This window comes from Rhinopithecus bieti, unplaced genomic scaffold (assembly GCF_001698545.2).
Source record: "Rhinopithecus bieti isolate Rb0 unplaced genomic scaffold, ASM169854v2 scaffold_36553, whole genome shotgun sequence".
In the NCBI taxonomy this organism is placed as follows: Eukaryota; Metazoa; Chordata; class Mammalia; order Primates; family Cercopithecidae; genus Rhinopithecus; species Rhinopithecus bieti.
This window is the reverse complement of record NW_016815774.1, coordinates 718,108-741,190: the sequence shown is the minus strand read 5'-3', so window position 1 is coordinate 741,190 and position 23,083 is coordinate 718,108. Positions and strand designations below refer to the sequence as shown.

Below are 23,083 nucleotides of genomic sequence, written 5' to 3'. Positions count from 1 at the left end.
ATAAATGTAAGAGAATAAAAGGAAAATGTTTAACTTGGAGCCCACATCCGTAATCTTAATGATACTGACATACAAAGACATTATAGATTATGGTCAGATAAAAAATGTCTGCATACATATAAAAGCTAGCATCACGGTCAAATCACATCATAATCAGCATATACACACATCCATAATTTCTTCAGTAAAATAAAATTATAAAAATCAGTGCAACATTCCCAAATGGTAAATTTGTTTCTGATGGGATATAATTCTGAAACTGCTGTCCATGTGTACTGGGGCTGAACAAAGAAGTAAAAGGATGTTAGATAGTGGGAACAAGGTTTCTCACTTTTGAAGATACTATAGATAAGCAAGAAAGGCAGGCATTATAAAAATGAATGCTGTGGTACTGAATTAAAGTCAGAGATGTCAATATAAGTTCCTGGTTACGACAGATGAAGAAATACAGAATCAGTAGTAGATATGTCTATATACAAAAGTCGGTGTGCATACATGTATTATCTAGCTCTGTTTGCCAAGAAGGACTAGAAGTTATGACACCCCAGTAGCAATGAACACACCTAGTGCCCAGATTTTGGTTTCTATATAGGATTCTCCAATAAAAAGCACAAGAGCTCCTTGGCTGATTCTACGGCTAGGGCATGGAAAATACAAGATGAATCTGGAACATCCTATAGTACCAGAAAGAAAGTGGTCAAAGAACAAAAGGATAAGGGCATGTCATAGGGACATAAAAACCAACCAGAAAGAACTCCCACTGGCCAAAGCTGGAACAATTTGAGCAACATAATAAATAACACAGTTTTAAGTCACAATCCAAAGTATAAAATAAATATACATGAATCCTGGCTGATGAGCGGTGGCTCATGCCTATAATCCCAGCACTGTGGGATGCCAAGGTGGGTGGATCGCCAGGTCAGGAGATCGAGACCATCCTGGCTAACACGGTGAAACTCCATCTCTACTAAATATACTAAAAATTAGCCAGGCGTGGTGGCGGGCGCCTGTAGTCCCAGCTACTTGGGAGGCGGAGGCAGGAGAATGGCGGGAACCCCAGGAGGCAGAGCTTGCAGTGCGCAGAGGTCACGCCACTGCACTCCAGCCTGGGCAACAGAGCGAGACTCCATTCCAAAAAAAAAAGATACATGTGTTATACACATAAGTGGGAGAGAAGAGACAAACTTCCTCACAGAGGAATTCCAAACAATATATGTAGATACTCCCTGTTTCCAAGAGGTAGAGCTTATTTCCATACATCTCATACATCTCCCATTCCCTCCTTGAGAGTGGGCTAGCCTTACAATTTGCTTCCAAAAAATTTAATAGGGAAAAGGAAAAACAATAACTCTACAATAGAAAAACTCGGCAAACATACTACTTAACCAAGCCATTAAGGTTAGCATCACCAATGATATTAGATGAATATCAAATATCCTTGATAAGGTACTTTACCTCTGTGGTATTCTTCCTGAAACCCGTAACATCAGTCTAATCATGAGGAAAACATCAGACAAGCTCAGATTACATGTCATTCTACAGGATACTTGCCAGTATTCCTTAAGACAGTCAAGGGTCATGAAAAACACTGAAAGACTGAGAAATTATCACAGACTAGAGGAGATGGGGACACATGACAACTAAGTGTAATATGGTAGCCTAGATTGGATTCTGGAATAGAAAGAGGTCATTAGTGAAAAAATTGGTGAAATCCAAATAAAGTCTGGAGTTCAATTAATAGTAATATACCAATGTTGATGTCTTTAACAAGTGTACTAAGATAATATAAGGTGATAATAATAGGAAAAACTGGGTATATAAGAATGTATTTTCGGCTGGGCGCGGTGGCTCAAGCCTGTAATCCCAGCACTTTGGGAGGCCGAGACGGGTGGATCACGAGGTCAGGAGATCGAGACCATCCTGGCTAACACGGTGAAACACCGTCTCTACTAAAAATACAAAAAACTAGCCCGGGGAAAGGCGGCGCCTGTAGCCCAGGCGTACTCCGGAGCGGAGCAGGAGGAAGGCGTAAACCCGAGCGAGCTTGCAGAGCTGAGAGCGGGCCACGGCCGCCAGGCCGGGCGACAGAGCAAGACTCCGCTCTCAAAAAAAAAAAAAAAAAAAAAAAAAAAAAAAAGAATGTATTTGCAACTTCTCTGTAAACCTAATGATTACAAAATATGAAGTCCACTAAAAAAATTGGTACAGTATCAGAAAATCATATTTCAGAAATTAACAGGTAAAATTGCAATAGAGGGCAGGCATGGTGGCTCACATCTGTAGTCCCAGGACTTTGGGAGGTTGAGGTGGGTGGATCATCTGAGGTCAGGAGTTCGAGACCAGTACGGCCAACATGGTGAAACCCTGTCTTTACTAAAAATACAAAAATTAGCCAGGCGTGGTGGCACACACCTGTAATCCCAGCTACTGGGGAGGCTGAGGCAGGAGAATCGCATGAACCTGGGAGGGGGAGGTTGCAGTGAGCCGAGATCATGCCGCTGCACTCCAGCCTGGAACACAGAGCGAGACTTCATCTCAAACATAAACAAAAACTAAAACTGCAAAAGAGATGAAGACCACTCTCTATGGAGAGAACTGACTAGCAAAAGAGAGTGCTTTGATATCTAGCAAGGGGCAGAACAAGCTTGTAGTAGGGCAAAAACAGGGAACCATCATGTACCCAAGTCCTTCAGAAGCCTCAAAAACACTGTTTTATCAGCTGAAGACAGAAGCCAGTCCTATCTGCAGGGAAACGCTCCCTTTCCCAGTAAAACATTACAGGTCAGTTAACAGTCTTCAAACTAGGGTTACATCAATGACCGTACAACTGAACCACCATCATCTTGATGTGGATGTTGGGCTGAGGCTGCTTGACTAATCCCAGAGCCTACTTCTGACCAGCAGTTGTAAAGAGAAACCACTTAAACCAAACAATACACTGCTTCATCAACAGGCCTCCACTTGGTTCTGGGCTTCCCAAGGGGAAAGGTCAGGGGACTTGGGAAAGTACCACTTTCAAAAATCTAATGCACATGGACACCTCCCAGTAGTTAAAGGTATAGCTAAGACTAAACTCCTGGACGCTTCTGATCTTTGGGCAACCACCACTCCTTGTGCCTGGGAGTTGTGAGACATGAATGCCCTGGTGTCAGAAGGCAAAGCCTGGTGAAGGTCAACATGAAGATTATGGTGGAGGCCACTTCCAGATTTGGAGGTTGTGGGTTCAAATCCTTTAGGAAGATCAACCGATCTTCAAAGCAGAACAGGAACCTCACATTTTCCCTGAGGATTAAGAAACAAAAGGGGTCTGGCTACAGTCCACTGCTGAGCTATAAGCTGCAGGCCCATATTTCATCTCTATAGAAAAGCTGGCTATGTACTGTCCAGCTTCAGTGAGAAAGGCTTGAAAGTGGACTGAAATATGTCCTAACAGTAGGCAGTGCAAAAGTCAGTATTATGCTCTTTTCAGGCTTGAACCATGGAGGGTGTCAAAGAGAAGAAGGTTCCTGCTGTGCCAGAAACCCTTAAGAAAAAGCAAAGGAATTTTGCAGAGCTGAAGATCAATTGCTTGAGAAAGAAGTTTGCCCAAAAGATGCTTTGAAAGGCAAGGAGGAAGCTTATCTATGAAAAACCAGAGCACTATCACAAGGAATACAGGCAGATGCACAGAACTGAAATTCAAATGGCGAGGATGGCAAGAAAAGCTAGCAACTTCTATGTATCTGCAGAACCCAAATTGGCATTTATCATCAGGATCAGAGGTATCAATGGTGTGAACCCAAAGGTCTGAAACGTGTTGCAGCTTCTTTGCCTTCATCAAATCTTTAATGGAACCTTTGTGAAGTTCAACAGGCTTCAATTAACATGCTGAGGATTGCAGAACCATATACTGCATAGGAGTACCCAAATCTGAAGTCAGTAAATGAACTAACCTACAAGCATGGTTATGGCAAAATCAGTAAGAAGTGAATTGCTCTGACAGACAACACCTTGATTGCTCGACCTCTTGGTAAATATGGCAACACCTGCATGGAGAACTTGATCATGAGATCTATACTGTTGAAAAATGCTTCAAAGAAGCAAATAACTTCCTGTGGCCCTTCAAATTATCTTCTGCATGAAGTGGAATGAAGAAAAAACTACCCATTTTGTAGAAGGTGGAGATGGTGGAAACAGGGTAGACCAGATCAACAGGCTTATTAGAAGAATGAACTAAGGCGTCTACCATGATTATTTTTCTAATCTAGCCAGTTAATAAACAGTACATGCTCTCTAAATTGGGGGAAAAAAAAAAAAGTCAGTATCATGAGCAGGTCTTGACATCTTTCTGCTAAGAACTGCTTATCAGAACTGCTAAGGTAGCAGTGTGTGGATACCATTGTGAAAAGAAGGAACTTCCAGTTGTCCCGGTGCTGATCTCTAGTCTCAACTTCTAGTCTGCACTGCCACATAACTTACTCAGCACATTAGCCACGCTCCCCGACACATGTGTGGGCACTCAGATTCTTTCACCACGTCTATCAACATGCCACCTACACCTCAGCACCTAAAGGGGAAAAGGGTAGAGACAGGCTCCAGTTCATCACCTTCTCAGTGACTTCTGATTTCTGAGGCTTAGACCCCACCAGCAGCAGAGTACTGCTGAAGGACAACCTCTGGAAACTTCGCATCCCTACCCATTCTCACTCTCTACCACCTCTTGCCTCAAATGTGCATTAGAAACTTGTTCCTTAGTATTTAGTATTATACCCAGGAATGTCCTTTTAAAATGCAAATGCCCCTCAAAAAACCTATTAAGCTACCTTAAATCTAATCATCAGAGCAACAAATCCGATCAACCAATGGGCACAAGTTCACATAGGAGAGAAGAGAAGCCTAAGAAAGGCACTGAAAGGAGAACTGAAGGGGAAACAACAAAGAAACTATTCCTATTTCACAATTTTTCCATATTATGCCCTATTTCAAAAATATGAGGTTTTCCTTTAAACACGGGGAGGGAAGTGTACAGCAATCATTTAATCACTTATTTATTTCCCTCAAATCTTAGGAAACAAGGATCCCTGCTTCCCAAATCCAAGAAATCAGTGCCATGAAATTAAGAGTAAAAACCTGGCTGGGGCTGAAAAATGAAAATCTGTTCAGAATGAAAAGGAAAAGCAACTCTCCCATAATTGGACTGGGAGGACAGACACAGATAAAGACAAGTACAAAGTTAAGAGGGAATATTATTTCTCCCAAGGTCATGCAGCAGCAGTAAAATGTCCTAATGACCCTCTCTTTGTGTGGCTACTGCCTTAGTAGCAATAATGCTTCCAGACCTGGTTTGCTATAGCCATCTACTGCTGAGGATCCCCAGTTGCTAAACTGCCCTTGCTTCATGTCAACACCTAAATCCTAATTATTCCTGTTTTACCTAATCCTGTCTCAGAAACAGCAACCAATCCAGAACTGACCCTGTCCCACCAAGCATCCCTTAAAGCTTCCTCAGAATCCTTTAGCTAGAACCCAAGCCCTACAAAAGATGCTTCCCTCCTCCTTCCTGTTTGACGGCATTCCACAGTTCCTCCGAAGTGCCTTCACTCACTGCATCATTTCAATAATCCGATTTTGTCAAGACTACAGGCTTGCTCCTGGTGATCTCTGAACCCAGATGCCTTCCTCTCCTCCTCCTCCTCCCAGCTCATAGATGCAGAGACCCCATCCCCCCTTTCCTTACAGTCTTCCCTCCTGCATGACTGCCCTCCCCTGAAATGGGCCCACCCAGCTCAGCCACCAGCTGATACCATAAGGAAGGAGAAGAAATGTATTCATTCAATAATAAGGGCATCAGAAAAGATAGAGAAGGAACGACCCTGACAATAAAGGAAAACCAGGAGTCTATGGTGTTCTAGAAGCCTAGCCACAAGTGTTTCAAGAGGACAGAGTCACCAGCTGGGTCCAGTGCTGTTAGTAAGTCAAGTCAGTAGATCACTAAGGACAAACCGTTGGATGTAGCAACACAAAGGTCACTGGAGAGCTTGAAAAGAGCAGTCAGTTTCAGTGGAGTAATGGGGATAGAGAGCTACACAGAATTTGTGAGAGTAAGAGATCAGGAGGTGGAGACAATTATTACTGGTACATTTGCAAAGAATTTTTGCTATGAGGGCAGAGAGATGAGGAAGAAGCTATTAGAGGAAAATTAAGAATACTGCATTATTCGTTAACAGCAAGAAATTTAAAACAACTCAAATGTCCATCAGTAGGTACACAGAATATATACAGAGAAGGACTTTCATTTCTTCTATATCACAGAAGAAATGAGGATTTCCATTAACTTTTTTTTGAGACAGAGTCTCACTGTGTCACTCAGGCTGGATGGAGTGTAGTGGCATAATCATGGCTCACTGCAGCCTTGACCTCCCAGGCTCAAGTGATCCTTCCACCTCAACCTCTTGAGTAGCTGGGACTACATATAGGCCACTTGCCACCCTGCCTGACTAATTTTTTACTTTTTGTAGAAATGGGGTCTCCTTTTGTTGCCCAGGCTGGTCTTCAACTCCTGGGCTGAAGTGATTCTCCTGCCTCAGCATTACAAAGTGCTGGGAAGACAGGCATGAGTCACCACATCTGGCCTCTATTACTTTTTAAGAGTGCTCTCTAGGATATACATATTAAGTGAAAAAAAGTGGCCAGGCACAGTGGCTCACACCTGTAATACTTTGGGAAGCCGAGGTGGGTGGATCACCTGAGGTCAGGAGTTCAAGATCAGCTTGGCCAACATGGTAAAACCCCGTCTCTACTGAAAACACAAAAATTAGCCAAGCATGGTGATGCGGGCCTGTACTCCCAGCTACTTGGGAGGCTGAGGCAAGAGAATCGTTTGAACCTAGGAGGCAGAGGTTGCAGTGAGCCAAGATCGCACCACTGCACTCCAGCCTGGGTGACAAAGCAAGACTCTGTTTCAAAAAAAAAAAAAAAAAAAAAAATTAAGATGAAGATCAATATCTGTAGTTATAAGTTTCTGTTAGAAAAGGGGCAAATTTATATACATTTGATAGTGTTTGCTAAAAGAAAAAACCAATGAATAAAAATGAGTACCCTATAGCAGGAGGATGGGACTAGCTGAAGGGGGCAGGGATGGACATATATTATATCCATCTAAATGTATTATGTAAATGAGTTTTGACTTAGGAATCATAAAATGTTTTACATATTCAAAAAATAAAATTAGGTCAAGGTGGGACACTGTAAAAATGGAGATAAGTAAATTCCCTAGGATGGTGACTGGCACAAGGCAGGTGCTCAATAAGGAGCAAATTGTTAATGCGAAAGTACTTAGCACCATAAGTAGCATTAAAGAACTGTTTACTGTGTTGCCCTGTTGGAAGTTAGAGTCACTGTTAAGGATAACGTCTGAGGATCAGGTGTGTCTAATTTAACCTGGAGAACTACAACAATGACAGTAAATTGAAGGCAGAAGAGACCTCCTTACTATGTTAACATTTAATATTGCTAATTTAAATATAAATTATTGTAGAGCACAGTGGTTCATGCCTGTTGTCTCCAGCCTCTCAGGAGGCTAAGGAGGAAGGATCACTTAAGCCCACAAGTATAGCAACACAGCTACACCCCGTCTCTATAAAAAAAATTTAAAAATTAGCTGGGCATCATGGCACATGCCTGTAGTCCCAACTACTCAGGAGGCTGAGGTGGGAGGACTGCTTGAGCCCGTAAGTTTGAGGCTGCAGTAAGCTACGATTGTGCCACCGCACTCCAGCCTGGATGACAAAGTGAGACCCTGTCTCAAATACAATAATACATTTTAAAATAATGATAAATTATGTTGATAACATCTGCCTTTGATAAGACTGGACATTAACTTCTTAATGGACATCATCTTTGGTAGGGAAGACATACACAACAAAACAGTAACTGTTTTAAAATCCATAACACTACTTTACAGGAGTCGGCTCTGCAGACCAACCACCTCCATCAAGATCATGTGGTTTATGTGTTAAAAATACATATTCCTTAGCCACTATCTGCAATGAACTAAAACAAGTTTCATATATAGAATCTAAGAGTTTATAACGACACCTACAAAAAGGGGGAAATCAAATCAAACCTTTAATTCTTCTTCTTCATTAATTTCATTGAAAGCAACGAGAGCATCATGTTCTTACTCTAACAATTGAAAACTAAAGGTAAAGAATTAAGAATTTAACCAGTCTTTTTGGTAGAAATTAAATTTCAAGATAAGTCACTGTTGATGAAGAAAAGGATTCCTCCACTTCAAAAGAATTCCAGCTAATAAAAGTAGAAGGAATCACTACTTTGTAACTTCTAATGAAATGATTTAGGCAATCATCACAAATTGATGAAACCACTATGCAAAATATTGATTGATGGGTAAGACCTCTGCAATGGAGGGATCAGCCTGTTACCACCTGAATCCTTTAATCTTAGCATCACTAAGAGCTAAAAATTTTTGAACGGTCAAAATAATTCTGAAAAAGAAGACTAACTTATTCCTGATGTCAAAACTTATCACAAAGTGGCCCGGCACAGTGGATCATGCCTGTAATCCCAGCACTTTGGGAGGCCGAGGCGGGCAGATCACTTGAGGTCAGGAGTTTGAGACCAGCCTGGCCAAACATGGTGAAACCCCCGTCTCTACTAAAAATACAAAAAATTAGCCAGGCATTGTGGTGTACCCCTGTGGTCCCAGGTACTCAGGAGGCTGAGGCAGGAGAATCGCTTGAACCCAGGGGGGCAGAGGTTGCAGTGAGCCAAGATTGCGCCACTGCACTCCAGCCTGGCGACAGAGCAAGACTCCATTTCAAAAACAAACAAACAAACTAGTGTGGTATTGGCAGAAAGACAGACATATAGACCAATGGAATAGAAGAAAGTGCCCAGAAACAAACCTTGTGTATATGGTCAAATAATTTCAACAAGGGTGCCAAAACAACTCAACAGTGAAAGGACAGTCTTTTCAAAAAACGATGCTGAGAAAACTGCATATCCACATGCAAAAGAATGAAGCTGGACCCTTACCTTACACCATATACAAAAATTAACTCAAAATGGATCAAAGACCTAAACATATGAGCTAAAATTATAAAACTCCTAGAAAAAAGCATAGGGGAAAAGCTTCATCACATTGGATTTGGCAATGGTCTCTTGAATATGACACCAAAAGCTAATAAATTGGACATCAGAATCAAAAACTGCATCAAATGACACAATCAACAGAGTGAAAAGGCTACCCATGGAATGAGAGAAAATATGTACAGATCATATATGTCATAAGGGGTTAGTATCTCAAATATATAAAGAACTCCTACAACTCAACAACAGAAAACACAACCAGATTTCAAAATGGGCAAAGAACTTGCATACACATTTCTATAAAAATACAAATGGCCAATTAGCACTTAAAAAGATACTTAACATTACTAATCTCTGGGGAAATGCAAATCAAATCACAGTGAGATACCACCTCACACCTATTATGATGGCTACTACTAAAAAAAAAAAATGCTTAGTTGCCCTTGGTGAAAGCTTTTGCTTCCTAGAGACATCAGAAAATGCCAAATGTTGGTGAGGACGTGGAGAAATTAGAAACCTTGTGTGCTGTGGGGAATGTAAATGGTGCAGCTGCTATGGAAAACAATACGATTCCACAAAAAAATTGAACATAGAATTGACAAATGATCCAGCAACTCTACTTCTAGGTATATAACCTAACGATCTGAAAACAGAGTCTCAAAGAGATATTTGTACACCCATGTTCATTCACAGTAGCATTATTCACAATAGCCAAAAGGTGGAAGTAACCCAAATGTCCAGTAAAAGATCAATGAACAGGCTGGGCGCGGTGGCTCAAGCCTGTAATCCCAGCACTTTGGGAGGCCGAGACGGGCGGATCACCAGGTCAGGAGATCGAGACCATCCTGGCTAATACGGTGAAATCCCGTCTCTACTAAAAAATACAAAAAGCTAGCTGGGCGAGATGGCAGGTGCCTGTAGTCCCAGCTACTCAGGAGACTGAGGCAGGAGAATGGTGTCAACCCGGAAGGCGGAGCTTGCAGTGAGCTGAGATCCGGCCACTGCACTCCAGCCTGGGCAACAGAGTGAGACTCCGTCTCAAAAAAAAAAAAAAAGATCAATGAACAAAATGTAGTATATACATACACCAAAATATTATTCAGCCTTTAAAAGGAAGGAAATTCTGATACATGCTATAATATGGATGAACCTTGATAATGTTAAGTGAAATAAACTAGTCCCAAATGGACAGATACTATATAATTCCACTTATGTGAGGTATGTAAGGTAGTCAAAATCAGAGACAGTAGAATGGCGGTTTCCAATGGCTGGGGTGAAGGGAAATGGAGAATTATTAATGGGTACACAGTTTCAGTATTGCAGATGAAGTTCTAGAGGTGAATAGTGGTGATGCTTGTGAATATACTTATTGCCAGTGAACTGTACACTTAGAAATGGTTACAATAAACCGTACGTGTTATTTTACCACAATTAATGAAAACAAAAACAAAAACATCAGAGGCCTAGTGATTCTGTTATTTGTTGAAGGCCAATCAGTAATTTATTATGCGGCAGAATTAGAATTAGAAGTCAGATCTTCTTTACTCCTGGTCTAGTGCTTACTGATGACACCTTGCAACACTCCCACACCACCCCTGGTCAGTTTTGAGAGTTCCACTAATCAGAAAATAATTAATACTCATGGAGAAAATACTTCCTGGCAGAAAAGATGGAAATATTATCCTAATAATTTAAACTTCTATAGTCTATGAAAAAAGCATAATCTGAGTGGGTAATAGCACTACCACAAAAAAACATAATATAGCATGAAACTACACTTAAGAACTTTAATTACTAATTTAAATTTCAAAGTACAATTGTGTTTAAGGATATGCAGGAAATCAAAATGATAGCTACAGTACATTAAGAGGCAAATCTACACAGCTGGCATAAAATCATTTTGGCATTAATGTTGAGAAGCACTTAAATATAACATTGGATAAAAAGGCTTAACATTTAAATATTGTCCATTTTGTATGCAAACAGGAATATAAATGGCTGGTACTCTTACTCCTCCAACACTTCTTTTTGTTTTTGCTTTTTTGAGTGTCACTCTGTTGCCCAGGCTGGAGTGCAGTGTCACGATCTCGGCTCACTGCAACCTCTGCCTCCTCGGTTCAAGCGATTCTCATGCCTCAGCCTCCCAAGTAGCTGGGAGTACAGGTGTCTGTCACCACGCCCAGCTAATTTTTGTATTTTTGGTAGAGATGGGGTTTCACCATGTTGGTCAGGTTGGTCTTGAACTCCTGACCTCAAGTGATCAGCCCACCTTGGCCTCCCAAAGTGCTGGGATTACAGGTATGAGCCACCGTGCCCAGCCTTCTTCACCAGTTCTGGTGAATTTACCAACCAGTATAATTGGGACATACTTGGTGCATCTTGATACCCGTGAGATTTTCATCAAAGGGTAAAATGTAGAATAAGATACTCAAGAAATACTTCCAAGTATTTATTAATTAAATAACCAGAAAGTCAAATTCTAGACTACCAACTAATTACCTAATTCACACTTTTTTTGGATGCAGTTTCACTCTTATTGCCCAGGCTGGAGAGCAATGGCATGATCTCGGCTCACGACAACCTCCACCTCCCAGATTCAAGCTATTCTCCTGCCTTAGCCTCCCAAGTAGCTGGGATTGCAGGCATGCGCCACCACACCTGGCTAATTTTGTTTTTTTTTTGGTTTTTTTTTTCTTTTAGTAAAGATGGGATTTCACCATGTTTACCAGGCTGATCTCGAACTCCTGACCTCAGGTGATCCACCTGCCTAGGCCCAAGTGCTGGGATTACAGGTGTGAGCCACCACGCCCGGCCACCTAATTCAACTTTAAATTCCAACATTTAAAAACAACCACCACCCATTCCTCTGGTACATCTTCCAAGGTGAGGTTTAACTTCTACAGAGCTAATTTGTTAGTTTTGAACAACTAAAAACAAAGTAAGATATAAGCCTCATTGGTCTTTTAAAAGAAACTCAAACCCTATCTTGGATACAATTATGAACAAAAAGTATAAGACATCATTACTGATGGTAACTAGTTACTCTTAGTGAAAGCTTTTGCTTCCTAGAGATCTTAGATAATACATTGTGTTAACTCTGATCTCTCTTCCCTCTCGTCCTGAAAGAGGATGGTCTTTGTTTCTGGCTTCAAGGAAACTGCTCCCCATCAATATCACAAACCTAGCTGGACCACTGCAAGAACCAGCAGAACAAATAAAACAGTAACCTCTCCCCCTCAACATTCTCTCCAAGGAGAACTACACTAGCTCTTTTTTTTTTTAGACGTAGTCTTGCTCTGCCGCCCAGGCTGGAGTGCAGTGGCCGGATCTCAGCTCACTGCAAGCTCCGCCTCCTGGGTTTACGCCATTCTCCTGCCTCAGCCTCCCGAGTAGCTGGGACTACAGGCGCCCGCCACCTCGCCCGGCTAGTTTTTTGTACTTTTAGTAGAGACAGGGTTTCACTGTATTAGCCAGGATGGTCTCGATCTCCTGACCTCGTGATCCGCCCGTCTCGGCCTCCCAAAGTGCTGGGATTACAGGCTTGAGCCACCGCGCCCAGCCTACACTAGCTCTTTAGTCATCAAATTCACTGACAGAAGTCGGAGTTGAATATAGCAACAAAGCAGAACTTCCTAAATGTTTCTTCTTTTTCCCTCCTCCTCCCTTCCCCCCGTTTTTTTCCTATTTCTTCCCACTATCTTCTTCATTTCTTTGGTCTTATCCAACTTTACCAAGCATCCCTTCCTTCTCATCTCCACCACACGCCCTTCATGGGCCAAGGTATTTTCCTGGTTCAAATGTGAGCACAGAGCTTTGGGGGACATTAATTCAGCACCAGACTGAGTAGGTGCTGAATTAACATCTCTATCAACATCTCTCATGGGGTTACTTAGAACTCCCTCATGGCCATCTGGACATCTCAGTCCTACAAAAGGCAGTCAAACCACTCACCCACATCTGATGTGCAGAGTATACACATGTTCTCTTGGTCAGACATGCTCAGGTTGTACACCTTGATCCGTGATGGTTAGCTACTCGACTCTCTTACAGATGACCAGTGGGTGCTAATCTTCATCAAAGAGTATTATGATCTCCAATCTATCTCCCATTCTTTCCCACACAATGCCAAAAGTGTACTAGTCATGCTTAACCAGAGTTTGTGCTTTTGCCCACCTTCTTTCAGTTTAGAAATGAAGTATCTTCTCCCAATCACCAAACATGAATCTAATTTAGTTAAAAGACTAAATCTGGTAAAGTTTCCCATATTTGGGAAAGTCCTTCCAGTCTATCCTACTTCAAAGGTTATTATTTCTTCTGTTCATTATTTTTTCTTACTGAGAGGCTTTTTTTTTTTTTGGAGACGGAATCTCTGTCGCCCAGGCTGGAGTGCAGTGGCACAATCTTGGCTCACTGCAACCTCCGCCTCCCAGGTTCACGCCATTCTCCTGCCTCAGCCCCCCGAGTAGCTGGGACTACAGGCGCCCACCACCACGCCCAGCTAAGTTTTTGTATTTTTAGTAGAGACGGAGTTTCATCGTGTTAGCCAGGATGGTCTCGATCTCCTGACCCCGAGATCCGCCCACCTTGGCCTCCCGAAGTGCTGGGATTACAGGTGTAAGCCACTGCACCCGGCTGAGAGGCATTTTTTAACAGATTCTTTATTTTTCTCTTTTCCAAGACAGAGTCTCTGTTTGTTGCTCAGGCTGGAGTGCAATGGTGCTATCACAGCTCACTGTAGTCTTGATAGTCTTGACCTCCTGAACTCAATCCATCTTCCCACCTTTGCCAGCAAAGTAGCTAGGACTACAGGTGCATGTCACCATGCTCAGCTAATTTTTAAATTTTTTTGTAGAGATGGGGGTCTTTCAATATATTGCCCAGGATGGTCTCAAACTCCTGGGCCTCAAGCGATCCTCCTGCCTCAGGCTCTCAAAGTGCTGGAATTACAGGCATGAGTCACCTTGCCCGATCGTGTTTTATTTTTTTTACAGCAGTTTTAGGTTCACAGCAAAACCAAAAGGAAGGTACAGATATTTCCCCCACATATGCACAACCTGCCTATCAACACAATGCACCAGTGGTACTATTTGTTACAATCAATGAGCCAACACTGACATGCCATTATCACCAAAATCAATAGTTTATGTTAGGGCTCACTCTGTGTTGTACATTCTATGGGTCTGGACAAATGTACAATGACATGTATCCCCCATTATATTAATATATCAGGTGGGGTGTGGTGGCTCACGCCTGTAATCCTAGCACTTTAGGAGGCTGAGGTGGGAAGATCACAAGGTCAGGAGTTCCAGACCATCCTTACCAAAATGGTGAAACCGCATCTCTACTGAAAATATAAAAATAAGCCGTGTGGTGGCGCACACTTATAATCCCAGCTAGTCAGGAGACTGAGAAAGGGGAACTGCTTGAACTCGGGAGGCGGAGGTTGCAGTGAGCCAAGATCATGCCACTGCACTCCAGACTGGGCGACAGAGCAAGACTCCATCTCAAAAAAAAAAAAAAAAAAGTGGTATTCAGAATACTTTTCACTGCCCTAAAAATCTGTATTCTGCCTATTCATGTCTCCCTGCCCCCAGTTCTGACAACCACTGATCCTTTTACTGTCTCCGCAGTTTTATCTTTTCCAAAATGTCATAGAGTTGGAATCCAACAGTATGTAGCCTTTTCAGATCAGCTTCTTTCACTTGGTAATATGCATTTAAGGTTCTTCCATGTGCCTTAATGGCTCATTTCTTTTCAGTGCTGAGTAATACTCCATTGTCCAGGTGTACCACAGTTTATGTGTCCACTCACCAACTAAAGGTCTTCTTCATTGCATCCAAGTTTTGGCAATTATATATAAAGCTGCTATAAACATCTGTGTGCAGGTTTTTGTGTGAATATAAGTTTTCAACATCTCTGGGTAAATACCAAAGAGCACAGCTGCTGACGGGAGGGTAAGAGAATGTGGCTGTACCATTTTGCATTCCCACCAGCAGTGAATGAGAATTCCTGTTGCTTCATATTCCTGCCAGCATTTGGTATTGTTGGCGTTTGGGATTATGGCCATCTTAATAGGTGTATAGTGATATCTCATAGTTGTTTTAACTTGTATTGTCCTGAAAACATATAATGGTGAATATCTTCTCATAAGTTTTTATATGCCATGCCATCTGTGCATCTTTGGTGAGATGTCTGTTCAGGTCTTTGGCCCACTGTTTAACTGTTTTTTTTTTTTTGTTTTTTTTTGAGACGGAGTTTTGCTCTTGTTGCTCAGGATGGAGTGCAATGGCGCGATCTCGGCTCACCGCAACCTCCACCTCCCTGATTCAAGCTATTCTCCTGCCTCAGCCTACTGAGTAGCTAGGATTACAGACATGCACCACCACACCCAGCTAATTTTTGTATTTTTAGTAGAGACAGGGTTTTGCCATGTCAGCCAGGCTGGTCTTGAACTCCTGACCTCAAGTGACCCACCAGCCTCAGTCTCCCGAAGTGCTGGGATTACAGGTGTGAGCCACCTCGCCCAGGTCTGCATGTAATTCTTTTTACGCTTTTTTTTTTTTGAGATGGAATCTCACTCCAAATATTGTTTCTGTCACTCAGGTTGGAGTGCTGTGACACAATCTCAACTCACTGCAACCTCTACCTGCCGGGTTCAAACAATTCTCCTACCTCAGCCTCCCGAGTAGCTGGGACTACAGGCGCACAGCACTATGCTCAGCTAACTTTTGAATTTTTACTAGAGACGAGGTTTCACCATGTTGGCCAGGCTGGTCTTGAACTCCTGATCTCAGGTGATCTGCCCGCCTCAGCCCCCTAAAGTGTTGAGATTACAGGCGTGAGCCACTGTGCCTGGCCTTTTTACACATTTTGAAATTCAATCTGCTAATATTTTATTGAGGATATGTGCATCTAGGTTCATGAGAAATTTCCTGTAATTTTTGTCTGGTTTGGTTATTAGGGTAATGTTGGTCTCACAGAAGGAGTTAGGAAGTATTCCATTTGCTTCTATCTTCTGAAGGAAATTGCAGAGAATTAGTATAGGCTGGGTGTGGTGGCTCACACCTGTAATCCCAGGAAGATTGCTTGACCCAGGAGTTCAAGACCAGCCTGGACAACATGGCGGAATACCATCTCTACCAAAAGAAAACTAGCCAGGTGTGGCGACACAGGCCTGTAGTCCCAGCTACTTGGGAGGCTAAGGTGAGAGGATCATTTGTGCCTGGGAGACGGAGGTTGCAGTGACCTGAGATCACTGCATACCAGCCTGGGTGACAGAGCAAGACTCTGTTTCAAAAAATACATAAAAAGAGAATTAGTGTAATTCCTCATTAAATGTTTGGTAGAATTCACCAGAAAACTCATTTGGCCCCGGTGCTTTCTGTTGCAGAAGTTTAATTACTGATCCAGCTTCTTTAACAGACAAAAAAGCCTATTCAAGTTGTCTATGTTTTCTTGAGCAAGCTTTGGCAAATTGTGTATTTCAAGGAATTATTCCATTACATCTAGGTTATCAAGTTTGTGGGCACAGAGTTGCTCGTAATATTTCTTAATTATCCTATGTTGGCCATGCTGGTCTTGAACTCCTGGGCTCAAGTTATCCTTCTGCCTCAGACTCCCAAAGTGCTGGGATTATAGGCGTAAGTCACTGTGCCTAGCTTCAATATTTAAAATATTTCATTCCACTCTCTTCTTGATTGCATTTCTGAGGAGAAATCATATATAATTCTTACTGTTACTCCTCCATAGGTAAGGTATTTTTCCCCTTTGGCTTCTTTCAAGATTTTTCTTTATCTTTGATTTTCTGCAGTTTCCGAATATGATATGCCAGATGTCATTTTCTGGGCACGTCATTTTCTGGGCATTATCCTGCTTGGTGTTCTCTGAGCTTCCTGGATCTGTGATTTGATGTCTGACATTAATTTGGAGAAATTTTCAGCCATATTGCTTCAAATAGTGTTTCTGTTCCTTTCTCTACTATCCTTCTGTTATTCCCATTATGCGTTACGTTAAGCCTTTTGTAGTTGTCCCATAGTTCGTGGATACAGCAGTCCTCCCTCATCCATGGAAAATAAGTTCCCAGACTCCCAGTGGATGACTGAAAGTATGGAAAGTACTAAATCTTATATATATGATGTTTTTCCCTATACCTACATACCTATGATAAATTTTGACTTATAATTAGGCACAGTAAGAGATTAACAATAACTGATAATAAAATAGAACAATTTCAACAATATGCTAGTATCACTGCTCTTGCATTTGGGGGCCATTATTAAGTAAAACAGGAGTTACTTCGACTCAAGCACTGCAATATCCCAACAGTTGATCTGATAACCAAGATGGCTACTAAGTGACTAACAAGTGAATAGTGCATACACGTGGATATGCTAGACAAAGGGATGATTCATATCCTGGGCAAGATGGAATGCTCCTGAGAATGGAATGCAATTTGAAACTTAAGAATTGTTTATTTCTGGAATTTTCCATCTGATATTTTCAGACTGTGGTTGACTATGGGTAACTGAAATCATGGAAAGTGAAACTGTAGATAGGGTGGTGGGAAGGTTACTGTATTCTGGTTTTTGTTTTGTTTTGTTTTTTAAATGGAGTCTCACTCTGTCGCCAGTCTGGAGTGCAGTGGCGTGATCTTGGCTCACTGCAACCTCCGCCTCTTGGGTTCAAGCGATTCTCCTGCCTCAGCCTCCCGAGTAGCTGGAACTACAGGCGTGTACCACCATGCCCAGCTAATTTTTGTATTTTTAGTAGAGATGGAGTTGCACTATGTTGGCCAGGATGGTCTCGATCTCTTGACCTTGTGATCTGCCTGCCTCGGCCTCCCAAAGTGCTGGGATTACAGGCGTAGCCACAGCTCCTGGCCCTGGGTTTGTTTTTATAAGCAATGAGGTCTCACTATGTTGCCCAGGCTGGACTTGAACTCCTGGGCTCAAGGAATGTTCCTGCCTCAGCCTCCCAAATAACTGGGACTACAGGCACACATCACTGTACCTGGCTTGTTCTATTTTTATTCAGCCTTTTCTCTCTTCTTCAGTTTTGGAATTTCTATTGACATATCCACAAGCTCAGAGATTTTCTCAGTTGTGTCCAGTCACTAACAAGCTCATCAAAGTCATTTTTCATTTCTGTTAATGTTTATCTCTGGCATTTTGATTCTTTCTTAGAATTTCCATCTCCCTGCTTACATTATCCATCTGTTCTTGCATGTTATCTACTTTTTCCATTGAAGAACTTAGCATACTATTTACAGATTTTTTAAAAAATTCCTAGCCTAATAATTCCAACACGCCTGCCAAAACTGATTGTGATGCTATTCAATTTCTCCAAACTGTGTTTCTTGCTTTTTAGTATGCCCTGCTGAAAGGTAGACAGGATGTACTGGCTAAAAGAAACCGTAGTAAAGAAGCCAGTAGTAACATAATGGTAAGGTGTGATTAGGTTTCAGTCTTTTGGTGAACTTACACTCCTGGACTATGAACTTCACCAGTGTTTCTCAGTCCCCCAACCCCCCATCTTTTTTTTTGAGACAGGGACTCACTCTGTCACCCAGGCTGGAGAGCAGTGGCGCGATCTTGGCTCACCACAACCTCCACCTCCTGGGTTCAAGCATTCTCCTGCCTCAGCCTTTCGAGTAGCAGGAATTACAGGCATGTAGCATCACGCCCAGCTAATTTTTGTATTTTTTGATACAGACAGCGTTTCACCAAGTTGGCCAGGCTGGTCTCAAACACCTGACCTCAAGTGATCTACCCACCTCGGTCTCCCAAATTGCCGGGATTACAGGAGTGAGCCACCATGCATGGCCTAATACATTTTATTATTTGCCTACTATTTATATATCTTGCCCTATCCCAGCAAAAAGAAGTATCTACTCAGAGAAACAGAAAGAACATTAGTGGCTGTCAGGGGCTGCAGGAAGGGAGGAAAGGGGAACGACCGCTTAACAGGTATGAGGTTTCCTTTGGGGGTGATAAAATACATTGGAATCAAATAGAGATAATGGTTACACAACACCATAAATGTACTAAGTAACACTAAACCGCATGCTTTAAAATGATTTATTATTATGTGGATTTTACCTCAATTAAAAGAAATCCATAATAGTTTATAGTTAATAGTAATCTAGTGGAATGGTATGGAATTACTAAAAACTGTGTTTTTGAAAGTATTTAATGTTAAGGGGAAGAAGTTCTAAAACATTAGTGAATGGCAGAAAAAAGTAGGTTACATAAGGATATATAGCACAATACCATATTTAAACAACAAAGAAGTTTTTTGCTTTTAATACATGGATTTTAAAAAACTATGTGGAAATGCATACATTAATAGTGTTTAGGTCGGGCGTGGTGGCTCACGCCTATAATCCCAGCACTTTGGGAGGCTGAGGCGGGTAGATCACTTGAGGTCAGGAGTTCGAGACCAGCCTGGCCATCATGGTGAAACCTCGTCTCTACTCAAAACACAAAAATTAGTCAAGCGTGGTGGCGCATGCCTATAGTACCAGCTACTACGGAGGCTGAGGCAGGAGAATAGCGTGAACCAGGGAGGCGGAGGTTGCAGTGAGCCAAGATCGCGCCACTGCACTCCACTCTGGGCGACAGAGCAAGACTCCATCTCAAACTAAATTAAACTAAACTAGACTAGACTAGACTAAACTAAACTAAAAGCGTTTATATTTGGATGGCAGAACAAATGTTTCCTTTTCTCTTTAGACTTTATTTTCTATAATAAATCATGTATTTCTTTTTATCAGAGCAAATACATTTTTTTTTTTTTTGACATGGAGTCTTGCTCTGTCGCCCAGGCTGGAGCGCAGTGGTGCAATCTCGGCTCACTGCTGCAAGCTCCACCTCCTGGGTTCACGCCATTCTTCTGCCTCAGCCTCCCGAGTAGCTGGGACTATGGGCGCCCACTACCACACCTGGCTAATTTTTTTTTTTTTTTTTGTATATTTTTAGTAGAGACAGGGTTTCACTGTGTTAGCCAGGATGGTCTCGATCTCCCGACCTAGTGATCTGCCCTCTTCAGCCTCTCAAAGAGTTGGGATTACAGGCGTGAGCCACTGCGCCCGGCTGGAGCAAATACATTTTTAAAACAATTTAATCACAAGTAACTAATAAGTTTAGCAATGTGACTAAGTCTTCAACTAAGAGGACAAAACATAAAGTGATACAACTAAATTCAATAATTTCAACATTTCAATAATTATATTAAATGTGAATGGTCTAAACACACCAATTAGAAAATAGAGATTGTTAGATTGGAGGAAAAAATAGATCCAACTACATACTATCTATAAGAAACTCCAAATAAAATGATAAATGTAGGTTGAAAGTTAAAAGATAAAGACCTTGTAAACACTAGTCAAAAGAAAGTTAAAGTGGCTATACTATTATCAAAAGTCTTCAGAGCAAAGAAAATTATCAGGGAAGAAAAGGGATATTATACATTAATAAATGGGTAATTCACCTAAAAGATAATCCTAATATGTTATGTACCTAACAACAGAGCTTCAAAATACATGAATTAAAAACTGATAACTGAAAGGAGAAAAAAAGTAACAACACAAATCCACAATTGTAGTTGGACCTTTCAACACTCCATTCTCAGTAACAGATAGAACTAGTAAACAACAACAAAAATCAACAGATATAAAGGAATTGAACAACAAAATCAACCAACTGGATTGAACTGACATGTATAGAACACTCATCTCAACAAAGCAAAATACACATGCTTTTGAAGTACACATGGAATATTTACCAAGAGAGAGAACATCTCCTGAGTCACAAATACCTTAATAAATGAAACAAAAAATCAAATCAGCCAGTGTGGTAGCTCAAGTCTGTAACGCCAGCACTTTGGGAGGCCAAGGTGGGAGGACTCCTTGAAGCCAGTAGTTTGAGACCAACTGGGACAACAAAATAAGACCCTATCTCTACAAAAAATAAAAAGTAAAAAACAAGACAGGCATGGTGGTGCGCGCCTGTAGTCCCAGCTACTTGGAAGCTGGGCAGAGTGAGACCCTGTCAGAAAGGGAAAGGGAAAGGAAAGGGAAAAGAATGGAAAGGAAAGGAAAAAGAAAAAAGAAGAGAATAGGAGAGGGGAAGGGAGGGGAGGCAGAGACGAGGCGGGGAGGGAGGGAAAGAAATCATACAAAGGATATTCTCTGACCACAATGGAATTAAACTAGAAACTATTAACAAAGCTGGGAGCACATGCCTGTAATCCTAACACTTTGGGAGGCAGAGGCAAAAGGATTGCTTGAGCCCAGGAATGAGACCAGCCTGGACAAGTTAGCAAGACTCCATCTCTACAAAGTAAAATAAAATTAAAATATATTTTAAAAAAGAAACTAACATTAAGCAAGATAAAAATGTCTAAACGTTTGAAAACTAAACAACACACTTCTGCATAATCTGTAAGTCAAACAGGAAGTCTCAAGATAAATTAGAAGATATTTTCAGCTGAATGAAAATAAAACATTTCTGCATTCACCGCAGTGTCTAAAATTTAAAAAAAAATACATTTCAGAAGTTGTGGGATTCAACTAAAAGCAACACTTAGAGGAAAATTTATAGTACTAAACATTTATAAATGAAGAAAGGTCTCAAAGCAATAATCTGTTTCTACCTTAAGAAACGACAAAATAAATCAAGAAGGAAGGAATTAATAAAGAGCAGAAATCCATAAAATTGAACACAGAATAGAGAAAAACCAATGAAACCAGAAGCTGATTCTTTGCAAAGACCAAGAAAATTGGGAAATCTATCAAAAGATAGAAAAAGAGAAGACACACAAACTATCAAGAATAAAAAAAGGGATTATCATCAAACAGATGTTAAAAGGATAAGATGATACTACAAACAACTCTATGAACATAAATTCAACTTCCTTGAAATTTCCCAACGTCACTCAGGATGAAATAGATTACCCGAATAGACCTATAACTATGAAAATAAATTTAACTAGTAATTGAAAACCTAAACACCTCCAGGTTCAAATGGTTTTGCTGGAAATTCTTTAGAAGAATAACACCAATTCTATACAATTTCTTACAGAAAAAAAATGGTACAACATATCAGCCAGCATCCACAGAGCTGCACTGTCCAAAAAAGCAGGCCACTGGCCACATGTGGCTATTGAGTACTTGGGATGTAGCTACAGTCACATGTTGAAAAACTATTTTGGCTATAGTCAGCTAAATAAAATGTATTATTAAACATTTTTTAAGTCCTCAAATAAGGCTCAGGTCAGAAATAAAATTTACTTTCATAATCACTTCTGATTTCTAAACATATAAGATAAACTATGAAAATAAAAAGTAAAAATGACTGTGAAATCTACTGAGCCAAAACCAAACCACTTTAGAATTACATTGCTTTCAAGATCATGTCAAAACAAACTACAAGCAAAACTCTTAGAAATCTGGCCGGCACGGTGGCTCACGTCTGTAATCCCAGCACTCTGGGAGGCCGAGGCAGGTGGATCGCATGAGTCTAGGAGTTTGAGACCACCCTGGGCAACATAGCAAAACCCTGTCTCTACTCAAAATACAAATTAGCTGGGTGTAACAGCGCGCACCTGTAATCCCAGCTACTTGAGAGGTTGAGGTGGGAGAATCACCTGAGCCTGGGAGGTCAAGGCTACAGTGAGCCAAGATCGTGCCACTGCACTCCTCCAGCCTGGGCAACCAGAGCGAGACTCTGTCGAAAAGAAAAGAAAAGAAAAGAAAAGAAAAGAAAAGAAAAAAAGAAAAAAAAGAAAAAGAAAAGAAAAGAAAAGAGAAGAGAAGAGAAGAGAAAAGAAAAGAAAAGAGAAAAGAAAAGAGAAAAGAAAAGAGAAGAGAAGAGAAGAAGGAAGGAAGGAAGGAAGGAAGGAAGGAAAGAAAGAAAGAAAGAAAAAGAAGGAAAGAAGGAAAGAAAGAAACAAAAGAAACAAAAGAAACTCTTAGAAATGTTTTTTTTTTTTTTTT

General features: G+C 41.2%; 1 protein-coding gene and 1 pseudogene across 1 annotated transcript in view; one reads left to right on the top strand and one right to left on the bottom strand.

The window, feature by feature from the left end:
* Window positions 1–23,083, bottom strand: part of ILRUN (inflammation and lipid regulator with UBA-like and NBR1-like domains) — an 86,088-nt gene that overhangs the window by 27,838 nt on the left and 35,167 nt on the right. The gene's annotated exons all lie outside the window — the stretch shown is intronic.
* On the top strand, window positions 3,479–4,216 carry LOC108516260 (60S ribosomal protein L7 pseudogene; annotated as a pseudogene).